Source organism: Heterocephalus glaber, unplaced genomic scaffold (assembly GCF_053883595.1).
Source record: "Heterocephalus glaber isolate CG9 unplaced genomic scaffold, H.glaber_assembly_v1.0 deba00001461, whole genome shotgun sequence".
Taxonomy (NCBI): Eukaryota; Metazoa; Chordata; class Mammalia; order Rodentia; family Bathyergidae; genus Heterocephalus; species Heterocephalus glaber.
Genome location: NW_028258308.1, coordinates 47288256 through 47296900, shown reverse-complemented (window position 1 = coordinate 47296900; position 8645 = coordinate 47288256).

The window sequence follows — 8645 nt, the reverse complement described above, 5'->3', positions numbered from 1 at the left end:
TTCATCCTCTCTACTCCTCTGTGTGAGCACAGAGCCATCCTTGTGCCTCCTTGTGGCCACCAACACATAGCACAGGGGGCCCTGGGAGAAGACAGTGTGCTGAGGTTCAGATGATCACATTCCTAATTTCACATACTCAAGTCCATCTGTGTGTATGTCTCACATCCCCCACAACTATGGATCGGCCCTTATTGCGTAGCTGGGAGACATCATCTAGTTTATGGAACTCTTGTTCAAGGCTTTTTCCCACATAAAACAACCATTCTTACCTCTTACCTCCACAAAATATGTTCTGTCTCCTAAGGAAGATGTATAAACATGGCCTTGACTGACTGATTAGACAGGGCACTTGTTTTATTCATGGGCAGTTTTTCATTGTAAAATTCATTGTTACAATACAAGCAATAAAGCAGCACTCCAAAATTTTTTGAAAAATATCCCAAAATGAGACAATAAAGTCAACAATGTCAAAGGGTCTAATGGAATGCATACACCAGGCATGCTGACAATTTAAGCCAAAGAGGGGAAAAAATCAGCAACAAGATTAAAATACAATGATAAGACCAAATCGGTGCATTTCAGTAATAACTTGCAATGTGAATGGCCTCAATTTCCAAATAAAGACACAGATTACAGATTGGATGAAAAAACAAAACCAAGTAGTATGACATATACCAGAAAAATCTAATCCAAATGAAATTTACAGAGTAAGATTTCAAAGGATGGAAAATAATATTCTATGCAACATGAGCACCAAAATAAGCAGGAGTAGCTATCCAATTTTCAAACAAATCAATTTCAACTCAAAAATGATCAAAAGAGAGAAAGAAGATCATTGCTTATTGGTTAAAGGAATAATTGAATAAGAAAAGACAACAATTATACTTCACAGAACAGACACTGCAGGACAAGGAGCTCACATAAACTTATGATTATGGTGGGGCAACATCAATATGTTATTGTTATGAACAGTTTAACTAGACAAAAAACAACAATGAAATTATCAAAATTGAACCAAACTGTTGAACAAATGGCTATAATAGATAGTTCAACTAAAAAAGAAAAAGGACATTTTTCTCAGCAGCACATGGAGCTTCTCCAAATAATCCAGTACTAGTCCATAAAGCTTACTTAAGTAAATACAAATACTTGAAATTGATCACATGGATATTATCAGATCACAGTGAAAAGAAAGTAGAAATCAAAATCTTAAATTATGCAAACACATGGAAATCAAACAATATATTCCTGAAAAATCAATGGCTCACAGAAGAAATCAAGGGACAAATCAATTCCTATAATCAAACAATAAGGTCAATACAATGTACCAGATTTTATGGTAGATGAGGAAAAACATCTTAGGAGGAACACTTGTAGCTGTGAATGTCCACATCAAAACAACAGAGCAAGACCAAATATATAATTTAATGAACTTCAAGTTTCTAGAAAAATAAGAACAATCAAAATCCAGATCTAGTACAAAGAATGAAATTATTAAGAGCAAAGCAAAAATTAGACAAATTAAGACAGAAAACACAATACAAAGAATCAAAGAGCTGGATCTTCAAAAGAATGAATGAACAAATGCTTAACTAATCTCAATAAATAAAGTAAAAGAAAAGACCATATCAAGGTAATAAAATATGAGAAAAGTGAAATCAAGATGAACACCATGAAAATTGAGAAAATCCTTAGTAATTATTTAAAATATTGTATTTCAACAAATTGGAGAATCCAGAAGAAAAGGATAGATTTTGAGATATGTATAAATTACAAAAGGGAACCGAGAAGATATAATATCTCTGAATACCTCAATAACAGGAAAAAACTTGAGGCACTAATAAAAAGCTACCTGCTAAGGTAACCCAAGATGTGTGGGATTCACATATAATCACCACTGATTATACAAGAACTTTAGGGAAGACCTTGTGCAAATACTCTCCAATCTCTTTCATGAAATTGCAAAAAAGAAAACAGTACTTTCAAACACATTCCTGGAAGGTAGCATTACCTTGATTGAACAGCTGGACAAGGATTCAACTGAAAAAGAAAACTACAGGCCAATCTTATTAATGAACATAGGTGATAAGACCAACAAGCTATTGGCAAACAGCATACAAGTCATTTTAAAAATCATACATTATGACTGAGTAGGCTTCATCCCATGAATGCAAGGATGGTTCAGCATTTGCAAATCAATAAATGTAATGCATCATACAAACAGAAGCAAGGACAAAAACCACATGAGCATCTCAATAGATACAGAAAAAGTCTTTGATGAACTCCAATGGCTGTTCATCATAAAAAACCTGAAAAACAAGGAATAGATGGACCTCATCACAATTCGATACTTTTATTTGAAACTATATCAAATTGAAAAAAGCTGAAAGATTTTGTTCTAAAGTCTGGAAAGACAAGTGTGTCCATTAAAAAAATCCTAAACATAAAATATTGCAAATGTAGAGTAATGAAGTTGAAGTGTAAAGTATTTGTGTTTGTTTTCTTTCTTTGTGGTAAAAGCTAAGATGTTTTTCCTCTCTTGCTTTCAGATACCATTCTCTGCCCCTTGAGAGAGTGCTTGGAACATATCTTCACATGACCTTTCTGAGTTGAAGGATTAGTAGCTTTGATTCTCTTGTACTATCGCACTTATCTTTCTCCAAGTTTCAAATATTTTGTTACATTTTTTGGAAAACTTAAGTATCTTTTTCCCTCTTTCTACTTTACCTTGAATCCCAAGTATTTGTACTTTGCTCCTTTGACATTTCCTCATAGATCCTGTGAGTTTTCTTTGTTTCTCCTCATTTTTAAAAATGGGATTAAAGTATTCCAGAGGATATAGTTATGTGAAATGACTTCAATGCAAGACAGGCATCTTTCAACTACTGTAGAAATTTGGGACAAAAATAACACCTGGATTGCCTGATATAAGTTTGATACTAATACTAGTCTGTAGAAAATAATGTCCACCTTATTACTCTGAAATACCTCCCCAAACAACTGGTTTGCTGCTCTCTTCACAGTGCCGCTATCCTTAGGGAGGAGAGGACATTCTGGGAGGCACAGAAATTCTCCAGACTCATCCTGATGCCACTGCTATTAAGTGATCTGCCCTTATGTAAGCAAATGCAGCTATAACAATGTCGTGCAGTGCTAAAAGTATCATACATGAGAAATGACTTTACATTTAAAAATATACCCATATAATGGGAAGAGTGTTTGGTATGGAATAAAAATTATGCTTGAGGGATTTAGCTCAGTGGTTCCACTGCCTGCCTCAGAAGTGCAAGCTCCTGAGTTTGATCCCTGGTACCAAAGCAACAACAACAACAACAACAATAAAAAATTATGCTTGAAACCACTGAGTATCAAATTTGGAAAAAATAATGTTTCTTAAAAAGTAAGGACAACAACAGAGGGTGTGGCTGAGCGTTCTGTGAATTCCTTGGTAGAAGTTTCTGACATGTCACTATATAGTAACCATTCTGATTACTCATTGAGATGGAGACAAAGCTCTTTTGATGCCGGTGTTGTCATGTCATTGGTTCAACAAAAACATCAAACCCAAGCAGCTTCAACATATCATTGATGTTTTCCTGGGTTCTGTGCTACAGAAGACGGCAAGAAGAACTGAGTTTTGTCCATAAGGACACCATTGTCATACAACTACAGTGGCCTTGTTTTGGTTGTTATTATTTTTATCTCTACATGAAAACTAGTATATTTGAATGTGTATGCTTTAACTTTTGATTACATGTTTGTAGGAATGATTCCATGCTGGCATGTTGTTACATGTACATAATATAACTTAATGCTTTTTATTTCCCTTTGACCGCTCTCCCCCTCACCCTCTTCCCTTCCCCCCATCACTTGGTTTACTCCTCATTTTCAAGAGAACTGTATTTCTTTGTTTCCTATTACCTGTCTTTTATTTTTCTCTTTATTTAAACTTTGGATTTCTCATACAAGAGGAAAGCTGGTGCACTCTGAATGGCCTGGGTTCCCTTTAAAGTTCACCATAAAGTCTCTGATAATTATCTACTTACAAGTAAAGGGACTCCTGTGTAACACACCCAGCTTAAACTTATTTTACTTTTGAAAACCATACATTTCCTTAGCCATCCTTTTTTTCTTCAATTCTGTTTATTTTCAATTTGCCTGACTTTCTTCTAATTCTTTCTTCTTGATTAATTATACATTTGAAGCTCTTCAATTCAGCTTTCATTTCCTACATCAGTTTTGGAAGAAGACAGGCATTGGGACATGGGATCCTGGGGTAGAAGCACTGCTCTGCAGTTAGATTTTCCAAATTACAGTAATTACAGGAAGTGCCCTGCTGGTGACATATGCCATGGGTTTAGGAAGTGTAGGTCATAGTATTTTCCACCTGCAAGCTGAATATGAATTTTAATTTTTGCTAAAGTGTGAGCACTAAATCACAGAGAGAAAAGAATCATTGTCATTTTCTATCCATGAGAGGGGGTGAAGGTTTACTTAACCTTTTCTGCATTTATTTATTTGTTTAAAATTATAAATCATAACTTATTAATAAATGAAATGAAGCTTTACATTTAAAAGAGTTTAAAAGTATTTTTGAGGTCATCTTGTCCATTAAAAGAAATTTTTATATTTAATTTTAGTTTAACTTTTTAGACTACATCACACGTAGCTGTGTCCCTACCTTTGCAGTCTGGCACTGTGGTTGGGACTAGAGCCCTGCTGCAGGCTCAGAGTGAGTCACACAGAGTGAGGGTGACTGGAGGAGGGTTGTCCCGAGTGGAGCTGGAGTCTTGCAGGACAATGCAGTAGGTTTCATTCTGCACAACAGGGGACACAAAAGTTACCTGTAAAGAACAAAAAATAAAGGACCAGGGATTTAGCTCAGTGGTTCTACCACCTGCCTTGCAAGTTCAAGGACCGAGTTTGATCCCCAGCACCAAAAAAAAATAAAAATAAAAAACACAATAAAAATCAGTATGTATCTACAGAATGTTCATTCCTGACTTTAAAGTGATGGAGTCCATTTGTTAAAATTTGTACTTCATCATAGTCCCATCAAAGGTTTCTTAGATCCTTGACTAAAAATTCACTAATTAATATTCTAATATTCTGACATTTATACCTATTAGAAAAGACCACAGGTCACAGATAAGTATCCAAAATAGCTTTATCAGTCTGCATCAAATGGCAACCTTAGAGTTCTTAATGTTTACAAATTCAGTGTCCAACAGACATGTTGTAAACATTTGGAGTACCTCCTCCTACATAATTCCTAGAGTCTCCCTCAAATTTGCCCATTTTTACTTTGCCACTTAGGTTTAGAAGGAATAGAAATCAAGATACTGTAACACAGTTCTACTGGCATTTATTTAGAGAAGGGGAACATTCATTTCCAGGAATTCTTGGGTTAGGACATGTGGGTAACCACCACAAGACAGGCTCACCAGATACACCTTGAGGAGCCCCTCAGTTGTTGGAGTCTATTGAGATATTAGTTAGTCATCTCAAGTCCTCACTCCAGTGACTCCCTGGTTAAATACAAGGCCCTGTGCAGGCATCATCAGATGCAGGAAGAGCCAAACCACATTTATTTGCACTGAGCAGAAGAGCATAAAGATCACAGAGGTGGCTGGCATCTCAGCAGTTCCCAGAAACTTCCCTCCTCGCAGAAAATTAGCTGCCAGGCCCAAAATGTTCCAAAGCACAGAGGAGGAAAAGAGACTGCCCTTAGTTTTACTGAATGAATGAAGCTATCACTTTATCTATTTTCACCTGTTTTCAGTTGACTCCTAATTAACACAGCAAGCCATTGGTTTATTCTAAAACCTATAGCTTAAATGAACCTCTTGCACATCCAAACAACTAAAAATAACCAGAACAAAAGCAGTGGCATTCACCCCCCCCCCCCCCCCCAAGTCAATTACAACTCTCCAGAGGCAAACTTTCCGCCTGGAGCCTCCCGGTTTTTTTCGTGTTTTTTTTTTTTTTTGTACCAGGGATCAACCTCGGGTCCTTGTGCTTGCACAGCAGGCAGCAAAATCACTGAGCTAAATCCCAGGCCCAAGGGCCTCCTAGTTTAACACAGCAGCTGTGCAGTCCCTGGTGAGGTAGGTCAGAATTTTTTTAAAAAATTGGCAGGAAGGAGACAAGGATATCAGGATTTTTTAAAATGTACTTTTAAGACAAGCTGCAGCTACTCAAGGCTTTTGTCCTTCCAGGAAGCACACTCAAAAGTCTCTTCCCTAAGGTCTTAAAGGCACATAGGCCTGTCCCAGTGAACTGCTCCCCTCCCTCCCGGAAGAAGCCTTGATGTCGGGCTGCGGATCTGACCTCAGGAGAAGACGGACTCGGGGTCACCAGGCCCAGCAAACGCACCCACTGCGCTGGCTCCCAAGGAGCCTCTCTCCGCGGTCTCTGAGCGCTCTTTCTATTCCTCCTAACAAATCCCTTCCTGCCTCTCATGGAGGCGTCTGGAGAATCCCTTCTCCGCTTCAGCTCCCCCGAAGCTGCGATCCGGGTCCACGCGGGCGGGCCGGGCTCCTGCTCTCTGGGCCTCCGCGGCCAGGACGGTGACTCCTGCTCCCGGGTCACGACCTTTGACCTGGAGAAAGTGGGTTCCTGCGGGCAGCCCGGCCTGGAAGCAGCTGAGGTCTGCAGGTAGCTCTGACTCTGGGCCACGGCTCTGAGTGGTGCTGCCTACAGGGGGCGCTCCGGGGCTCCCCACTCCGCGGACGCTGAAGAGTTTACAGGCGACGTCAGAGCCGGACACTCGCTGAAGATCCCTGGTAAACGTGGGCTTAGCTCGCCACCTAGTGCTAGGAGTCTGCATTGTCCCCCAATTAGAGGAAAACAAGAAACTGGCCTGGGTCTGAGCAGGGAGTTTCCAGAGGAGAACGTTGAGACACAGGCGGCAAGTGGAAATAGACAGCTGGTGTATACCGAACTTCAGAGCGCCTGTTCAGTAGAGGATGAAATGAATGGTAAAGACACAATGGACGGAAAGGGAGAATAGATTTGTGACCGCTTACTGCACAATGTATTAATATGTAGACTATACAAGGAACTAAAATATCCCAACAAAATAAAATCAACCAATTAAATTAAGTCAATCATCTGAATATATAATTTTTAAAATAAAATGTACAAATGGCCAACTTCTATGTGAAAAACGCTCAATAACGTTACCAAACAAGGAAATGAAAATCAAAGCCAAAATGAGACACAAACTCATTCTGATTATAATAGTCTGACTAGAAAGACAAGCGACAGATGCTGGTGAGGATGTGGAGAAAGAGAAAGTCTTAAAGAGTGTTGGTGAGAATGTAAATTAGGACACGCACTTTGGAGATCAGTACAGGACTTGCTCAAGAAAATAAAAATAGAGTTACCATGTGAGCCAGAAATTCCATACTGGATACTTATTTGAAGGCAATTCAGTGGGTGTATGAGGAGACACCTGCCCTGTGTCTACTGAGCGCCAGTCACAATGGCCAAAATAGGGAGTCACCCAAGACTCTTTAGGGGCTTACTGAGTAAAGGAAACAAGGCACACATCTGCAATCCAGTAGAATTCTGCTGTAAGAAAGAGACAAACCCTACCGTTTGTGTTGACATGGATGGAGATAGAAATCAAAATTTTAGGTGAGATAGCCAGACATAGAAAAGCAAAAACCACAGGACTCTGCCCATGTGTGAACTCTGAAAAACAGCCAAGCTCAAGGAATGAGTGAGCAGAACAGAGGTCAGGAATTGATTGAAATTGCCCAGAATCTGTAGACCACTTTGAGTCCTGTGGATGTTTTAACAATAGTTGTTCTTTCCTTGAAAAAGTGACACCTTTGCATTTGTTTATATCTTTTTAAATTTATTAATATTATTTTTGACTGACAAATTATATACATATAAAGGGTAGATTGTTGAGTAAGTGGTAAAATGTTCAGATAGAAACAATAAATTTGAGATCTTATTATATAACAGGGTGACTATAGCCAGTACTAAAGCACTATACATTTAAAAATAAGTGAATAAGTTTTAAGTGTCTCATCCTAAGAAATGTGATAGGTGACACGACAAATACATTAAGTTGATCTAAATCATACCACATTATAAACACACATCAAAACATCACATTATTTATATATTCTTTAATTTTTGGTGGAACTTTTGTACTTTAATAATTTAAGTTGAATATAATTGGGCACTGTAGCTATTTGACCTGAAAAGCAATTGTATCAAAATATGAATCAGAAAAGTACTCTCATATATAACTAGAAAATAATCCTCTGCCTCATTCTTTAAACATTACAAACCCTGAACAAATTAGCTCCTACTTTATAATTCAGACTTGTTTAGAAATAACACTTTAAAACATGCTTTGAGGTCCACATCTTTTACAATTTACAAAGGGTTTGAACAAATACAATGAACATTTACAGTTTAGAGGCTTTAAGGCAGCTATTGTGTTCAAGGACACTGACCTACACTTTCCTGTGAGCCAGGAAGTGCCTTATTCAGAGAGACCTGAGAGCCACAGGAGCTCAGCACCCAGGGCAGCAGCCTAGATATCAGCTCCATCATTATGGTCCCACATTCCTGACGACTGTCTCTACTCAGCCACTGTCCTTTAGGAGCTGGCCTCCAGAAGG